At 36.1% G+C, this 19802-nt stretch overlaps 1 protein-coding gene and 1 pseudogene across 2 annotated transcripts in view; one reads left to right on the top strand and one right to left on the bottom strand.

The window, feature by feature from the left end:
* IL1RAPL1 (interleukin 1 receptor accessory protein like 1) overlaps positions 1-19802 on the bottom strand; it is a 916526-nt gene that overhangs the window by 328547 nt on the left and 568177 nt on the right. The gene's annotated exons all lie outside the window — the stretch shown is intronic.
* Positions 5376-17048, top strand: LOC309652557 (very long chain fatty acid elongase 5 pseudogene; annotated as a pseudogene). Its single transcript has one exon. The product of its transcript is annotated as a very long chain fatty acid elongase 5 pseudogene (transcript).

Below are 19802 nucleotides of genomic sequence, written 5' to 3'. Positions count from 1 at the left end.
TTTATGAGAGTGGAAAAACTGAAGCCTTGAAACTTGAAATTATAAAAAAAAAACTGCAAAGCAAATGCCATATTGTATTCAAGCTTTGCTTAACAAGTAGACTCTAAATGAACAGCAGGAAACAAATTCTGTTGTGGACCCAGTATATGTTAAAAAAAATTGTTAATTGGTGTTGACAGGCAGAAGTTAACATTACTAAAGTGGTCAACAGAGCCAAAGTGACACAAAGAAGTAACCGAGAAAAAGGCCACATCCCATTCGACAGTCTAGAACTCAGCATTAGGAAAAAGAATACGTATTTCTGAGAAAGGAGAAACTGAAGCAGATGCTTTTAATCACCATGCTAGCCTAGGTTTGTTTTGGTAATTACTGTCTGGAGAATCTTCAACATGCTAAGGAACATATGAACATAAAACACTGTAATTTCACTTTTATTAGAGATCTATTCTGAAAGAATGTCAATTGAAGTTGGCAGAAAACATAGGTCCATTATGCAAAGAGAAATACAGAAAAGTTGAAAATTTAAAAATTTTCTAGCGTCACCTAAAGCGAGGCAAGTATTTCTATGTAAACCAGCCTATTTTTTCTCTGTTCTGTTTAATAAAGTCTTATTGGGTGTTAACTATGTATCAGCTATCTGTCCAGGTGTTGTGGACGGATTCAAAAAGGAACAAGACACCATTTTTTCAATAAGGAGTTTTTCAATTTATGTAAGAGACAAACCCAATAAGCAGAATAGCATAACTCATAAGAGCTATAGAGACAGGAGTGACAGAGATGATGTTCGGCTTAGAGATCAAGGAAGGCTTCATGGAAAAGGCATCATTCTGTCTTTATTCTGAGAAAAAAATCTCATTAAAATACAAAGAATAATATTCCTTAAAATATACATATACCTCACCCCAATCCAGATCTATCAACTTTAACATCTGTCATACTTGCTTCAAATTATTTTTAAAGAAATAAGACATTACTAAAACAGCTTAATTCCCCTCAAACCATGACCAGGACTCCCTTTCCCAATTATCAGAAGCAACCACTATTATAATTTTGGGCTGTATTTAATTGAACTTATCAATTACTATTATATAAATATCAATCAGTCACTCTATCCATCTATCTTTGTGTATAACATTCTGGAATCTTCTATTCACATCTGAAGTTTATGTTCTGGGTATCTACTGATGTTGATATATAGAAAAATCTAGTTTATCTCTTTCCCTTGCTGTTTAGTATTCTGTATTATATATTTTAGTTATGGTGTTCCCTTTTGACATATTGTTCCTAATTTTTTGCTGTTATATGCTATGCAACAAAAAATATATATATTAATCCTAGCATACAGTTTTACAATTTTATGGGCTACTGCCAAATAGTTCCCCAAAATGGTTGCACCAATTTATACTTCCACTAGCAGCATCTGAGGGTATAATTTTTTTCCCACATTTTTCCCAACAATTTTCCCCAACAACTGATAACCAGATTTTCTAATTACATTTTAAAATTAATCTGATGGGTTAAAAGGATAACTCATCATTGTTTTAATTTGTTCTGCACTAATAAAAGTGAAGTTGCCCATCCTCTCATATTTGGATTTTTTCATCTGTGAATTATATGCTATAACTTTGACCATTTTTGCATGAATTTATTTTATTGTGTACCTTTCTTTTTGACTTGGAATTCTTGATATATTTTATGTACCAAGTTTTTATCATGATAACCAATGGAAATGCAATTTTCCATTTTGTCACCTTCTTCTTAAACTTGTTTATGAAATTTTTTTGCTTCACAAGAGTTTAAAATTATAATGTGGTCAGATTTTACCTTCTATTTTTATGGCTGTATTTTGTATCTATGTTAAGAAAGCTTTCCTTAACCAAGGACATAGAGATACTCCCCTACATTTTGGCAAAGATTACATCTTGAGTTGGGTCTTTTAAGGACTAGTGTAGCAACAATGAAGATGGAGAAAGGGCATGTCAAGAAGAAATAGAGAAGGCCGAAACATACAGCAAGTGTTCAGAGATCTTGAGTGGTTTGCTTTTCTGGGAGCGTTCCACTTATATGTACATCACCTAAATTCCTATTGGCTTCTTTAACTGAAAATCATTTTCTTTCATGTTTTCATTTTTCTGTTTTCTCTATTACTTGTCAGCAATATATTTCTCTCCAGAGGTTTCCTCTCCTCTCCTCTCCTGTCCTCCCCTCTCCTCTCCATGTGTACCCTGTTCTCTGATTCTTAACCGTTCTTTGTTGGTTTATTCACACATTTTGGCAAAATATGTCCTCTAGGACCTTCTTGTGAAAGGGTATATTAAAGATATATTTTTAAGATCTCGTACTTCTGAAAACCTCTATACATCTGTTCTTGTAGGTTAACTGATTAATTGGCTATATAAAGAATTGTAGGTAGAAAGTAATTAGTAATCTTTCCTCAAAATTTGGAAGACATTACTTAGTTGACTTTTGGCTTCAAATATTGCTCTTGAGAAGTCCAATGTATTCTGATTCCCATGACATTGTATATGACCTTTCTCCACTCCCTTTTGGAAAGTTTTTAGAATCTTTACCCTTGGTGTTCTAAAACTTTTGGCAGACATGCCTTGATATGAATAATCTTGAATGCCTTCTGCTGATCACCCATTGAACCCTTTAAATATGGAAAATTAAGTTTATCAATTAAGAAAAACTTTCTTACATTACTTATTTTATAAGTTCCTCTTCTCTATTTTTTCTCCATTTTCCCCAGGTCTTTAAAATTCCAATTAGACCTCCTGTACTGATCTCCTTTTGAAAAAAAATCTCCTCCTCTCTTTGATAATTTGTTCTACACTCTGGAAGATTTGTGCTATAATATTTTAATCTTTCAAAATTTCTTATGAGTTCCCTGAATGTCCATTTTTATAGTATCCTGGATGTTATAAATTGCTTCTTTAATGTAGTGGGGAATATTCATTATAATTTTTTTAAGCTTTCATCTTCCTGAACAGTCTTTGTTTCCTCAGAGTTCTTTTTATCTGTATGTTTAAAAAAAAAATCTCCGTCTTTTACATTGTGAGCTTTCCTCAAATACACTGTAACTCTTGCCTGACAGAATGAAAGCTCTGTGTGTATGGTGGTAGGATTGAAAAGTGGACTTTAGTCCTTTCGTTTGCAGGTCTTTTCTCTTTGGCTGCAGAGTTTTCCCCAGATAAGAAACCTCTAAGCTCCTGACTAGTGTCCTCCTAGAAGAACACAGAAGGGTGGGGGGAGGCTGTCAGCACCATTCAAAATATGGACTGTTTCTTAATCCCTTTGTTTCAGTACAGTGCCTCCCTCCCTACCTCGGCAATTCCTCAGTTCCACAAGCCTAGGGCCACTTTGATTCTTCTCTTTCATATGGATAGTTCATTTTCTGTCTGCCTAGGTATGGGATAATTACTCACTTGGATGCCTAGGCCAGGGGAGGATATCTTTAACTTCCTTATATAGACTTTCAACCAAACTTACTATTTTCTGCCCCACTTGTTACCCCTGCATCCAGAAGTACTTGGTATCTCCAAACCCTGCATCTGCTTGTAATTGCTTTCTACTGACACCCAATTTTAACTTCTTGCATTCTGCTAAATCATCCAATACTCACTTTCCATCTTCCAAAATCTTGAAACTATCTCTTGTGTTTTCCTCTCTTCTCATATTTTTTGTCTGTGTAATATTTTTATATTTCTATTTCTATGATTTGCATGGAGTTTGAGGAAGGAATATGGCAGTAGATTGAATGGTGGCCCCCCTAAAAGATTATTAGAACCTGTGAACGCCACTTTATTTGGAAAAAGGTAGACATAATTAAGATAATAATCTCAATTACCCAGGCGGGCCCTAAATCCAAGGGCCTGTGTTCATATCAGAGAAGAAATACGGGGCGGGGTGGGGGGGGGATTCATGTGAAGAAGGAAGTAGAGATTGGAGTGATGTGTCTATAAGGCGAGGAATGGCAAGGATTGCCAGCAGCCACCAGAAGGCAGGAGAGTCACATGGAACATGGAACAGATTCTCCTGCAGATCCTCCAAAAAAACCCCAACTCTACCAATACCTTGATTTGGGACTTCTGGCTTTCTGCACTGTGAGAGGCTAAATTTCTGTTGTTTCAAGCCACCCAGTTTGTGGTAATTTGTTATAGTAGCCCTAGGAAACTAATACAAGCACAGATGAACACTTGGGCTCAATTTAACATATTTAACCTCAGAACTTTTCAATAATTTAATTTTCTTATTGAAGTATTTTATATATCTATGTATGAGTGTGTGTGTGTGTGTGTGTGTGTGTGTGTGTATGCACAAATCATAAGTATATATCTTGATGAATCATTACAAACTGAACATACCTATATAACCAGCAACCAGATCAAGAAACAGAACAGTATAACAACATCAAAGAGGTTTTCTTCATGGTCCCTTGCCATTACTTCTCCCCTAAGCAAAGGTAATCACTATCCTGATGTCCAACAGTATTTGCTTGTGTTATTTTAAAAATTTAGATAAATGAAATCATACATTATATACACTTTCAGCCTGGTGTCTTTCATATAATATTATGTTTATGAGATTCATTCACATTATTATGTATAATAGAGTTCACTCATTTTTATCAATGTAAATTATTCCATTAGGTGACCACACCACAATTTATTTATTCCTTCTACTGGTGATGGACCTTTAGGTAGTTCTCAATTTGAGGCCACTACAAATAGTGCTGCTATGAACGTTCATGTACTTGTTTTGTATGTATGTTGGATGTAGACCTAGGAGGGGATGGATAGGTTGTAGATGTTCAGCTTTAGTAGACACTAATAAACAGTTTTACAAAATGATTGTATTAATATACATTCCATTATCAGTATTTGGGGTTATTCAGGAATGTTTAGGTTATCTTGCTGGTGCCGTCATTATGAATGGGTATCATGTGCAGCCAAATATATGTGGCATGGTGTTGACTAACATGAAATCATTAGTGTCTTGTACATCCATTCAATATTGCATCACTATAAAGGTTTGGAAAAGGCTGAAAAATGACATGATTCCTGTCTACTCCTGAAACTCTTACTCAGGTAAAGCTCACATGTGTTGAAGTGACCATGGGGCACCTCCTTGTCTACACAGATGACAATGCTAACACACAAGACATCATCAGCATAACATGAAGGATGCTATTTCAATCCATTCGACCTCATTATCACCAGAGTATTAGCAGTCTTATGATCCTATGAAAATGAACAACTTTAATTTTAAGATACATGTTTTTTCTCAAGTACCCACAAAACCAAGAATACTTACTTTTAGCAGCACTGAATTCAATGAAATAACTTAAATAGTTTATTTAAAATTACAACCAAAACTACATCTGGGGCTTCCCTGGTGGCACAGTGGTTGAGAATCTGCCTGCCAATGCAGGGGACACGGGTTCGAGCCCTGGTCTGGGAAGATCCCACATGCCACGGAGCAACTAAGCCCGTGAGCCACAGCTACTGAGCCTGCGCGTCTGGAGCTTGTGCGCCGCAACAAGAGAGGCCGCGATAGTGAGAGGCCCGCGCACCGCGATGAAGAGTGGCCCCCGCTTGCCGCAACTGGAGAAAGCCCTCACACAGAAACGAAGACCCAACACAGCCAAAAATAAATAAATAAAAAAAAAAAAAAAAAAAAACTACATCTGCCTTATCCTTAAGCTTCTGAGGGGCTTTATAAGCTTAAGGCACCATTTTGAAATTGAATGGAAGGAACTTAAAACTCAAATAAATGTATAATTAGTCAAAGTAAGGGGAGACAGGGCTTGATTTTTGTGTCACATTAATTAACATCTAGAAGTTCAGTTGACAATGATTAGAATCTCTTGGGAAGATCAAGGGCAGCGCTATCTGACCCTTCACACTAAATTTTACTCCTTTTAGTATGCTTTAGATTTGTACCAAATATTTCTTGAATGGAGTTTTGTGATTGTGTGTATGATTTAATTAGCTATAATTACACTGAAATATTTTAACTGAATACCTGTGACATATGGTATGGCATGTCTTTTCAAATAGGTATAAAATCATGGTGGAAACAAATGTCATAGTCACATACATTAGCCCCAAGACAATCACAATTACAAGAAGTGCTTGTTTAGTTAAAGGTCGTAATCTAATTCGACCATTCACTGATATTCCTGTCACTATACAAGTTCTCATAATAGGGCATATTTTTAATAGCTGGCCACCTATGATTCAGCTATTTAAACCTAAAATGTACAATTTCAATGCACCCTTAACATTTTAAAAAGTCAAAGTGTAAACTGAATAATAAGACAAAAGACATATAAAAGTTAAATATTTAAACCTGGTATCCATTTAAATAATATCTGGAGAAACTACTTTCTATGGACGGTTAAATGGTTCATTTCAAATGAGACACCAGCAGTTAGACAGGTGTATTGGTGATTCTTAAGATTTCTGGGTAAAATAGCATAAGTTTACATAAGTTTCCCACATAATATTATTCTGTTTGAACTTTTTTTTCTTACAAGATCAAGTTAGAAAATTAATGCATTGTTTGAGTCATAAAAATAGGAACGTTATTTATGGTATGCTTTTTCCTATTAATAAATTTAATATGCTGTTAGAGAATGTAAACAAGATTTCGGAGATCACTCAGCTTACTAAGGGCAACAAACTTTTTCAACCTATGAGAGGTCCCTCTTTACATTCAAATACCATGTTACCTAGTAAACAGGAAGGCTCTCTAATAGAAAGCCACTCCACAGCTCTTCACTTCAGATATCACTCCAAGTAAAAACACTAAAGTTAAATTATACAACAGTAAGACAACTACAACAACAAACTCTTTCCTTATAAATTCAAGTCACCTTCTCCCCAATTAGCTTGAATTAATGGAGTCCTACTATACCATAATTTAGGTATATTAAGATATTTTTTAAAAAAGAAGATGGAAAATTTCTCCAATATACTGAGTATTGTTAAATGCAAACAGGGTTGAATGGATTCCAGATGAATATTGCAGGCCACTTGGGAATGGAAGATACAGAAATGACTTTGGGATGGCCACCAAGCTAGGAAGAGGTCCATAGTCTATCACAGGGAGGGATCTGATTTTTTAATTAAATCAAAATTAGATGTGGTTAGAGAAACTAAAACAGAGAACAAAGATCACGAAGAATTATACAAGATAACATAGAGGTTATCATGGGAGAATAGGAACTAAATGCATTTGTTTAGAAGGCCAACCATTAAACTATGCAAAATACTACTACTTACTTTTCTAAGTAGTAAATTGAGTCAAGTTTTCTAAATATAATACATTATTGTATTTACAGTATTACTATGTGGAATAACTTTGAGATTTCAATACTTGTTTCTATATCATGGAAGAAAAATAAATTGTAAAATCTCACAGAATATAAAATTTTAATCCCTTTTACATTATCACATTCATATTTCTCAAAACCTTTGTATAACCTACAATAACTTTAGTACAGTTTGGGTGGTGAGTTTTTAATATAAAAATTACTACTAAAGATAAAAGATGCATACTTCTCAATTTTACTACCTTCAGTACCATTTGTATCTGCAGTGTTGATGCTGCAGAATTTTTTGTTTCACCATTGCCAAATTAACTTCTTTCTTAGGAATTTTATTGCAAAGGCAAAATTAGTGATGAAAAATTTGCCTCATTTCTGTCAGGGAGTTATCTGACTCCAGACAATTTGTTAGGGTACCTTTTAAAATTGCACCCCCCAAAATAAAATACTTAGGAATAAACCTGACTAAAGAGGTGAAAGACTTATATGCTGAGAACTATAAAATGTTAATAAAGGAAACTGAAGATGATTCAAAGAAATGGAAATATATCCCATGCTCTTGGAGTGGAAGAATTAATATTGTTAAAATGGCCATATTACCTAAAGCATTCTACAGATTTAATGTGACCCCTATCAAATTACCCATGACATTTTTCACAGAACTAGAATAAAGAATCCTAAAATTTATATGGAACCATAAAAGACCCAGAATTGCCAGAGCAATCCTGAAGAAAAAGAACAAAGCACGAGGCATAACTCTCCCAGACTTCAGACAATACTACAAAGCTATAGTAATCAAAACGGTGTGGTATTGGCACAAAAACAGACATATGGATCAATGGAACAGAAAAGAGAGCCCAGAAATAAACCCACACATCTATGGTCAATTAATCTTCAACAAAGGAGGCAAGGATATAAAATGGGAAAAAGATAGTCTCTTCAGCAAGTGGTGTTGGGAAAGTTGGACAGCTGCATGTAAATCGACGAAGTTAGAATACACCCTCACACCATACACAAAAATAAACTCAAAATGCCTTGAAGACTTAAACATAAGACATGACACCATAAAACTCCTAGAAGAGATCATAGGCAAAACATTCTCTGACATAAATCGAATCAGTGTTTTCTTAGGTCAGTCTCCCAAGGCAAAAGAAATAAAAACAAAAATAAACAAATGGGACCTAACCAAACTTACAAGCTTTTGCACAGCGAAGGAAACCATAAACAAAATGAAAAGACAACCTACAGAATGGGAGAAAATATTTGCAAATGATGTGACCAACAAGGGCTTAATTTCCAAAGTATACAAACAGCTCATACAACTCAAGAACCAAAAACAAACAACCCAATCGAAAAATAGGCAGGAGGGGGCTTCCTTGGTGGCTCAGTGGTTAGGAATCTGTCTGCCAATGCAGGGGACACGGGTTTCAGCCCTGGTCCGGGAAGATCCCACATGCTGTGGAGCAACTAAGCCTGCGAGCCACAACTACTGAGCCTGCAAGCCATAACTACTGAAGCCCATGCACCTAGAGCCCATTCTCTGCAACAAGAGAGGCCACCACAATGAGAAGCCTGCGCACCGCAACAAAGAGTGGTCCCCACTCACTGCAACTAGAGAGGGCCCGCACACAGCAACGAAGACCCAACACAGCCAAAAATAAATAAATGAAATAAATAAATTTTAAAAAAATTAAAAAAAGAAAGAAAAACAGGCAGAAGACCTAAATAGACATTTTTCCACAGAAGAAATACAAACGGCCAATAGGCACATGAAAAGATGCTCAACGTCGCTAATTATTAGAGAAATGCAAATCAAAACTACAATGAGGTTCCACTTCACACTGGTCAGAATGGCCATCATTAAATACTCAACAAATAACAAATGCTGGAGAGGATGTAGGAGTCCCTCCTACACTGTTGGTGGGAATGTAAGCTGGTACAGCCACTATGAAAAACAGTATGGAGGTTCCTCAGAAAACTAAACATAGAACTACCATATGACTCAGCCATCCCACTCCTGGGCCTATATCCAGACAAAACTATAATTCAAAAAGATACATGCACCCCTATGTTCACAGCAGCACTATTCACAATAGTCAAGACATGGAAACAACCTAAATGTCCACTGACTGATGAATGGATAAAGAAGATGTGGTACATATATACAATGGAATACTACTCAGCCATACAAAGGACTGAAATAATACCATTTGTAGCAACATGGATGCAACTAGAGATTATCATCCTAAGTGAAGTAAGTCAGAAAGAGAAAGACAAATACCACATGATATCACTTATAGGTGGAATCTAAAATATGACACAAATGAATCTATCTACGAAACAGAAACAGACTCATAGAGAACAGACTTGTGGTTGCCAAGGGGGAGGGGGTCGGGGGAGGGATGGAGTGGGAGGTTGGGGTGAGCAGATGTAAGTTATTATATATAGAATGGATAAACAACAAGGTCCTACTATATAGCTCAGGGAGCTATATTCAGTATCCTTTAATAAACCATAATAGAAAGGAATACAAAAAAGTATATATATGTATAACTGAATCACTTTGCTGTAAAGCAGAAATTAATACAGTATTGTAAATCAACTATACTTCAATTAAAAAAAAAGGAAAAAAAAGACAATTTGTTAGGATGTTTCATTTGTTTCATTCTGAAATATATGCCAGGTCCAGGAAATAACTTGTCTTTGCTCCTAAGGACTTCCAAAAGTGTAGCTTCTAGAGTCTTCTCAAAGGTATCAATAATTTAATAAAAAATTAAAAAGAGCATTCTAAATCCTGGGGTGTTTTCTCCTAAGCTTCTCTGGATAAGGTGAAATCAGAGTTATTATTACTAGGCCAACCTCAACCCAGGGCACTTCCCTAGAAGAGAGTTGATCTTGGACATCCAGTAATCCATGGTTCTCAGACTTAATTCCTTCATCTCTTTGTATCTCTTGCAGAATGTTAAGACATAATGAACACAGCTTTCTCAAAGTAGATTCTTTGAGAATAATACAGCGAGCATGTATTGAGCCCTTCCTTCTTAGGCACTTGGTAATCAAGAATAATAATAACAACAGCAATAATAATAATGGCCTATTCTACTTGTAAAAGCTGGTAACTCAATGGTGTAGAAAGAAAATTATGAAGCAAAGTGAAAAGTGTCATGATGGAAGCATGGGCACAGTATTATGAGAGCACAGAGGAGAGTCTTAATAATTATGCGAGGGTGTCACACCTATAAGTATACACATGGATTCTCAAGTTTGTCCTAGAATCACTCATACTTTCCATCACTAAGGTGCATAGTGAGGAATTTTTAAATTCACATACCTAATACTCACCGGACTCTCCCCTGACCATATGCTAAGGAACACTAAGTATTTCTTATCAAGGGCAGGTTATGTAACAGATCTTTGATTAGAGCCTCATTATTAATGCCAGGGGTCATTAGTAGCAAGCATTCGTCAGTGCTTAGACATAGTAACTCAAGAGGACACATGTTGGGAAAATGCTATTTCCCTGACAGCCATTTGATTTGTTGTCCATCTATTACATGTGAATTATTACAGTTAGATTCAGTAAATTGTGATCTTTGCTTAAAGCTATCAATTGTCGAGAACGGGGTTAAGCCTAGGTTTGTGAACAAGTATCTTTTCTTTAACAACAACAAAAGCAACAAAAAGTCTTTGCCCGCTGAAGGATTCTGGTTCAAAGTTAGGAAAGGTAGCTTTATCAATTATACCTACGGGGATGAGTCACAGTAGTTAAATTACCATTTTATTCCTCCTAAAGACAACAGATAAGCAGTGCCATGGCAACTAAATGTACAGTTCTTTGTGTATACAGTTAAAGAGTTCATGCATTGCTCAGAAACCTAGAGAAATCACAAAGTATAATTTTTCTCTCTTATATCCTTGACACCATTTGTTAGATTACTACCGAAATGTTACAGTAGCATTGGTTGTGGTTTAAGAACAGAGGGATGCTAGCCCAAGAAAGCACTGCATGCTGCTTTCCTAAGTAAATCTTGCTAAAGAGAGTGTCTTTTCCTATTAATTCTTGATGGAGATGAACATTCCCATGGCTCTGGGCTCACATACTTTTGTTGGACCCTATCTGAGTGAGATGGAGCTGGTGGCCTGGAATAATGTGCTGGAACACTACCACAATTGCAGCTCTCTAAGGAGGATTTCATTAATCCACTCACGGATCCGTGGTAAAACCATGAATATACCTGAGATGATTTTTTTTGTTTTTGATCTGACTACAAAGAAAGTTTGCTGAACAAATTGATGGTGCAAATAACATTGTATACTACATGTCTTCTTGAATAATGTTAAGGAAATAGGGGTCTTAAACTATTTGAGAAATAAATTTGGAACACAAACAAAAAATGCCCTTCCTACATGAGAGCTAAATATGGTAACCAGAAAACAGAAGTGATGCTTTCAGGACCTAATTAATAAATGGCTTTGTGAAAAAAATCCTTTGGATTAGCAACACTGGAGTTCTTTGCTTGAATTAGCTACAGGGCCTTCACATATGTTGCTTCCTCTACCTGGCTCCCTGTCCCTTATCTCTCCGCCACAGAATTTTCCATAGTCTTTAATCATTTACTAATTTTTGTGAGTATTTTGTTAATATATCTCTCCCCCAATAGACTAGACACTTTTGTATTTGTTCATTGTTGCCTACCTACCACTGTGGCCTGGTTCACAGAAGGCACTCAAAACTTATTTTTTGAAAAAAAAATATTATACACACACACATTTTGTGATCTCTTTCTCTGGGGAGTATCTTGTGCGTAATTAATTCTGTTCAGTAATTTAGCACCATAAAAGAATATTTTTGCAAGCATTATATTTATAGTCTATATTTCATAGAATGTTTACAGTAAAAAATAAACTTCACAATTAGTTCTTTTGGTTTTAAGTTATGGAAACTTGTTTGAACTAGTTTTAGCAAAAGGTAGTTTCTTAAACGCATATATGGCTATCTCACACAACCCAAGGGCAGGGTGATGGTGTGAAATGTAGCCTTATCCAAAAACTGTGGAGAAACCAGAATTTGCTCTTCATATCTCAACTCTGCCTCTCATTATATATTTGTTTCATTCCTTTTCTCCCTCTCTCTCTCCACACCCCCACCCCCGCCAGTAGAATCACTTTTTGGTTCTATTTCTAAAGCACATGTCAGAAGATATCTACTGCCAACAGCCTGTGAGTTTGCAACATTTCCATTTAAGAGCTCAAAGTTTCACTGGATGATCATTTCCCAGTTCTAACTCTAAAATCCTGAGAATGGACTCAGATTAGCTCAGCCTGGGTCAGGAGCCAACCTCTGGCTATATCTCTACAGATGAGGTGGGGTTACTTTGTAAAAGTGTGTTTGCTTCCACTGTAACCATTCAAAAGGAGGAGGGAGGAGGAAAAGCCAGTTCCCACAGACATGGGATTGCTGGGAAGGCAAAACCCTGCAAAGGGTTGTATGAAGAAGAAACCTGGTGATCTTTGCCTGCCACTTGCATCGACATCCTTACGGTTATCTTTTATTATGCGTTAATAAAGAAGCAGGCATTGAAGACTTGGTTTGGGGGGGGGGGGACTGTTGTATCTCAATATGAATAATTTCTGCATTTCAGGGATAAAAATAATGGAGGCAATGGAGACGGAAACTGAACATTTGGGAAGCAGCTGCATGACCTGATTCATTCTTCTCTATACTTTAAAACTATTTTTTCCTTATGCACAATAATATAATGAGATGAGATGTGAGAAGATTTTCTGATTATTCCCTTTATGACTATGTTGAATCTGTGATAAATTTAAGATGGAAGTAGGGCTGGGGATATCCTGGGCACTTGGGCATAATATTGGTTAATCTCTTTAGAATATGGTAATAAAGGCAGGCAGCCATCTTACAAAGGGATTATAGTGGGGACATTTCACAAAGTAAGAGTGGGATGGCCAGAAAAGCTGCCCCTCTGTCCTTTCAAATCAGATGTGAGGATAATCACAAAGATAACTATCTTGGCTTTCCAATGATAAGCAAGGCATCCTGTAATCATTCTATGCCTGATTAACTTTCACTGGTATTGATTTTAAAAGACATTTTTTTCATACAGAAACTAGAAGTGACTTTCAAAGAGAATAAGATCTCTTGGAGAAATGACATTCTCAATAAAAGAATTTTAAAAGAAGTCTCTAAACAAGGACATTGTTCCTACTGGCAAATGATATGACACCCATAGAAACATGGAACTGTATACTTTGAAGATTCCTTCGAGAAATCATGATTAACCCTTTATTTTTACAGACATGAAACCTAAAGTTCAATGATAAGGAGACATTTGTCCAAGATTCGAGAATATTCTAGGGAAAATAATCTAAAAAATTACTATCTAAGTATATTTAATGACAGCTAGTCTAGTGGTAAGAGCAAGTAAGTTTAGCTCAATACATGTATAGTCAAATATAAGAAAAAAATCATGTTTCCATTCAAATAATGAAAATGAAACTTAGGTTCCTTTTTTGAGATTCATTCATTTATTTAAAAAAAATTACTGTTCTTACAAGTTACATGAAGAACTGTAACATTTTTGCTAAAAGTTTCAAATTCTTAAAATTGAATGAGGTCAATGGCTATTTAGGACAGGGGTCAGCAATCTATGGCCCATGCCTGTGTTTGTAAAAAAAAAAAAAAAGAGTTTTATTGGAACACAGCCATGCCTATTCTTTTTTGCATTGTCTGTGGCTGCTTTTGTGATGCAAAAGCAGAGCTGAGTAGTTGGGACTAAAACTATATATCTCACAAGACTAAAATATGTACTATCTGGTCCCTTTAGAAAAAGTCTGCAGATCCCTGTCTTAGGGCAAGTTTCCAAATGGCCATCTTGTAGCAGTCATGGTTATTTCATGAATATCAATTAATTTACCTTAATTATTCTAAAATTGTTTCATAATCAAATGTTATATTGCATGTGACATGCATATAAGTATCTAGTAATAAAAACAGTCAAGCTTTTCTAGTCATAAACAATATTCCAATCTCCTATACACTTTTTTTTTGGTATTTGCATAGGTATATGTTTTCTTTTTAGCCTCATGTGGCTTTTATTTTACTTTATTTTTTTAAATTGAAGTATACTTGATGTACAATATTATATAAGTTACAGGTGTATAATATAGTGATTCACAATTTTAAAGGTTATGCTCCATTTATAGTTATTATAAAATATTGGCTACATTCCCTGTGCTGTACAATATATCCTTGTAGCTTATTTTATAGCTAATAGTTTGTATATCTCAATCCCATACCCCTATATTGTCCCTGCCTCCTTCCCTCTCCCCACTGGTAACCACTAGTTTGTTCTCTATATCTGTGAGTCTGCTTCTTTTTTATTACATTCACTAGTTTGTTGTATTTTTTAGATCCTATAGACTTTATAATGTTGATTTACTTATATTTCTCATATAAGAAAAAATTCTGCAGGCAGCACTTGAAACACATAAACAATGGTTGCCACTATAAAAAATGGATGCCACAGGCACTTATCTATGCCGTGATGATCTTCAGACTATAATTGCACATTTGAGACATTAACAAAAATATTTTAGAAGTCACTTTTCCTAAAAAATGCTTTAGTTTATCATAGCTCTAAAGGAATGTAAAGCGAAGGTAAGAAACCTATGGGCCACATACCCACCTTTTTGAGAAATAATAGAAGACAATCCTTTGTTATTTAAAGGATACAGGTTTGAAAATTAATGACTTAACACTCCAATCCATGAATGTTCTTATCGGTCTCCTACTATGTGGCAAGTTCTAGTTAATAACTGAGGTTATAAAAAGGATAAGATATTATCTCTGCTTTTGAAGCACTGACAGTTTCTTGTACTTTATATTTACTAAGAACTTCTGGGACATTAACTAGCATAGTTATTTTAGTTAATGAAAGCTGCAGCTCAGAATTCCTCTCTAATGAATTCATGTTTGTAGGATGCCAGTATTTTCTAGTAAACCAAGTGTTTGTTTTATCACAAAATTATTTCTTGGCACCACATCACAAAAAACCTTAACTTCATGAAGAATTAAACATACTGATAGCCTTATACTGAAGAGTTTGGGATAATATGGGAATTTGTTTTCTCTGAAACAACATAGCAGAAGAGTTGCTCTATTTTCAAAAATGCCAAGTGGTACATCAAGGTCAAATAAGACTGTTTTCACCAAAGAAATTTATCCTATGTTTGTAACATCACAAATAACTACGAAGAGAATGTCTTTAAAACCATGAGATGTTAGATATGGATGGGATATTTCAAATCATTTTACAGCTTAAGAGTAATAAGTCAACTGAGGTGAGGTCAGAGGCAATTCCATGGTATTTGGAGAAGGATGAGAGGCAAGATACCCCTTGGCCCATGGCTTAGATTCAAGAATTCAAATTTAGATTTGGTATCATTTACAAATGAATTTATATACTCACTCAAAGAGCTATTGATAGAATTTAAAAAAAGATACTCATATTTATATTTGTGTTAAATTACAAGTACATACCAACCACGTGGTACAATGAATTGATATTTTAAAAAATTAATCTCACCATTATTCTTTTGAATAGCACAATAGATGTCATTTTTATGGTACGGAGTTAGTAAGTTACATAGGTACATTATATCAATTTGTGGTGGCGGGTCCTGCTGGCCGGCGCCTCCCTCCCGCCTCCTCCTAGCTCGGCTGGCTCCGGACGCCGCCGCCAACGCCGCCTCGCCGCTTCTCGGAGCCGCAGCCGCCCTCGGCCTAAGAGGTTTAAAAATGGAACACTCTGATGCAGCACTTAGTACCTATTACCAGGCATTGCTCGGCCCCCAAGATCCCAGACTAAAAGGATAGTTTCTTCTGGACAATTATATCCCTACTTTGCTCTGCTCCATCCTATAGTTGCTAACTGTATGGCTGGGACCAAAATATATGAAGAATAGGCAGCCGTTCTCTTGCCGGGGGAGTTTAGCGGTGTATAACCTTGGACGCACACTGCTCTCTCTCTCTATGTTCTGTGAGCTAGTGACGGGAGTATCGGAGGGCCAATACAACTTCTTCTGCCAGGGCACACGCAGTGGAGGAGAAGCAGACGTGAAGATCATCCGTGTGCTCTGGTGGTACTACTTCTCCAAGCTCATCGAGTTCATGGACACCTTCTTCTTCATCCTGCGCAAGAACAGCCACCAGATCACAGTGCTGCACGTGTACCACCGCGCCTCCATGCTCAACATCTGGTGGTTCCTGATGAACTGGGTCCCCTGTGGCCACTCTTATTTTGGTGCCACGCTTAACAGCTTCATCCACATCCACATGTACTCGTACTACGGTCTGTCGTCCGTCCCTTCCATGAGGCCGTACCTCTGGGGCAAGAAGTACATCACGCAGGGGCAGCTGCTTCAGTTTGTGCTGACCATCATCCAGACCAGCTGCGGGGTCACCTAGCTGTGCGCCTTCCCTCTTGGTTGGTTGTATTTACAGATTGGATACATGATTTCTCTGATTGCCCTCTTCACAAACTTCTATATTCAGACCTACAACAAGAAGGGGGCCTCCCGGAGGAGAGAACACCAGAAGGACCACCAGAACGGCTACGTGACGGCTGTAAACGGCCACACCAGCAGCTTTTCTTCCCTGGAAAACAATGTGAACCCGAGGAAGCAGCGTAAGGACTGAGGCCCAAGGGTTGACAGCTTCTGAACCACGTCGTCTGATTGTAAGCACATATGAATTGTGCCCAATGCTCGTTAACAGCTGCTGTAACTAGTCGGCCTACAATAGTGTGACTCACGTAGGACCTCTTCCATCAGTTCCAAACCCCTAGAAAATGTAGACAGATTATCCAAGTAGGCATAAGATGTTTAACATTTCTGGGCTCTCACCGACCCCTGCACTAGACTGTGGAGGGCATGTTGTTGTAGTACACGACACTGCTGTTGCCTTATTAGTTATAGCATGATAGGTGCTGAATTGTGATTCACAATTTAATAACACTGTAATCCACACTTTTTTTTTTTTTTTTACTGTAGATCATGCATGTGATTGTAAATTTGTATAATGTTGTTACAGTAGAGAAACACACATGCCTTAAAATTTAAAAAGCTTATTAGTTTAAATTAGGGTATGTTTCAAGTTTTTATTCATTTCTAATAGCTCCGTTCAGAAAAATCAAAGACCGTGATTTATGAAACTATCGTGTGACACATAATTTCAAGTGACTTGTACGTGTGAAATCAGCACCTTCAGTTTTGTAATACTGGCTTTAAATCAGGCAGGTTCAAATCTAGTAGAACAGTCAGTTTAACTTTTTAATAGATCTTTTTTTTTTTTTGAGTGCCACTATTAATAATGTAAAACGGGAGGGGGGTTCTAAAGCAGTCTTGATGAAACTTAAATATATATTCTTTGTCTTCAGGATTTTAGGAAGTGTGTAGGATGAGTAGGCCGTTTTAAATTTCAGAAGTGCTAAGTGTTTTTATACAGGAGACAAAGCCCATTTTGCTTTCCACTTGTGAGAGAAGATATATATTTTCCAAGAGAGATGATTAAATGTTTACCATTTGACAGAGTCCCATAGATGAGCAGTGGGGAACTGGTTGCCAGGGTCCAAATTTGGATTGATTTCTGTACTGCTATCTGTTTTGACACAAACTTCTTTTGAAAATGTGCCTAGCTTACCAAAATGAATAAAGGTGGGGAAAGGACCTTAAATTTAAGGTAAAATTAAACAGCTGCAGCATGAGAGAACTGGGAAACTGGATAGAGATGGTTTGTTTAATGTAAATCTAATAGCACCTGTAATTTTTTTTTCCTGCTTTGAATCTAAAGATTTGTTTAGAAATACTTGTTTAAAAATAAGACCGCTTATCATAAAATCATGTCTCACACCCTAGAGGCAGTGATCAAACAGATAAGGACTGTTGCGTGTGTCATTTTAAAGTGTTGGAGTTTAGCCTCTGAATACCTCCTCCATTGGAGGAAAAAACATTCATTGAACCACTCATGACACATCTGAGAAGGTCGTTGACAATGTATAAATGAATTGGTGGTTTGATATTTATGTAAATATCAGTTTATCATGCTTTAATTTTGCACATTCATATTATAGGGACCCAGTTGGTTCTCTTAATTAGTCTTGTGGGTTTTCTGTTTGGAAGGAGTCACAGCATCTGTTTACATTTACCTTATCAAATCTAGAATGTATATATTTGTAAATGTATGTCTTCCTAGGTACTAGCTTGCGAATGTCTTTACATATTTCATTACAAAAACTATAACATTCAATAGTGTGCTGTCAGAGTGTGCTTTAGCTCATCTGCATATACCTACAATGTTAAATAATGTCTATACATTAATCATTAAAATGTTTTTGATTAAAAAAAAATTTGTAACCTTGACTTGGCATGTCATTTTTTTACATTCTAAGAAAAAAAATAGACATGGTCTTGATTTACCTAAGTGTTTAGAAGCCACAGAGGAAGTGGCATGCTAAGGTGGCATGGCCATGAAGGAATGAGACTGTAACTAAAGCCTGAGATCCAGATCCAATCTAGCATACAGTCCCTGCATTTATGTATATTGGTATTAGGACCCCAATGAAGCCATATTCTTGTTGAAGTAAGATATTATATCATAATATCCATACCTACCCGTCCCTCAACTACAATATACTGCACATAGTAAGTATATATTAAATGTATGCTTTCTTCATTCACATTGTAACTGACTTCCCCAATAATTTGGAATGAGAGGATATTAAGAATAAATCACTAAGGAAACAATGGATTGTCCGAGGTAAATTATCTAAACCAGATATTTGATCCACTGTTGGATCAAATATTTGGATCAAATATCAAACCAGATATTTGATCCACTGTTGCAGTTTTGAAAAATGAGAACTACAAGAACACATTTAGGTCTGTGCTATACATTACCCCAAGTGGAGAGCTATTATTATGAGCTTAACTCAGGTCAACTTAGGCCTCAAACCCTACTTTAAATGCCTTTCTTGCAGAGGAACCAAGTATCAAAACTAAAACAAACCAGAAAAACTACTACACTTTGATTGTAAGCATGAACAGCAAGTCTGAGACCTTTCTTTTGTTGATTTGAATAATTACTTTAATTTTTACTATAATATTGATAGTGTAGACCTGGCCTCACTGTAAAAGATAGAAAAAGGAGGAAAAATACTCATAGCATACATACATAAAAAATATATCCCATTAGGAAAATGGGGAAAATGTATAGAAGAAGAGGGAACTCGACGAAAAATCATGAAAATTTTCAACTTCACTACTGATCAATAAAATATAAATTAAGATTAGACAAGATTTCAATCACATTTTTTTTATCATACTTATAAATGGCAAGAATATGGAGAAATAGAAACTCAGACAGTGCTACTGCATATACAAATCAGAACAACTA

This window comes from Balaenoptera physalus (assembly GCF_965194825.1).
Source record: "Balaenoptera physalus genome assembly, chromosome: X".
NCBI classification, from domain to species: domain Eukaryota; kingdom Metazoa; phylum Chordata; class Mammalia; order Artiodactyla; family Balaenopteridae; genus Balaenoptera; species Balaenoptera physalus.
The sequence above is the reverse complement of the archived record's forward strand: the minus strand, read 5'-3'. Positions and strand labels throughout refer to the sequence as shown.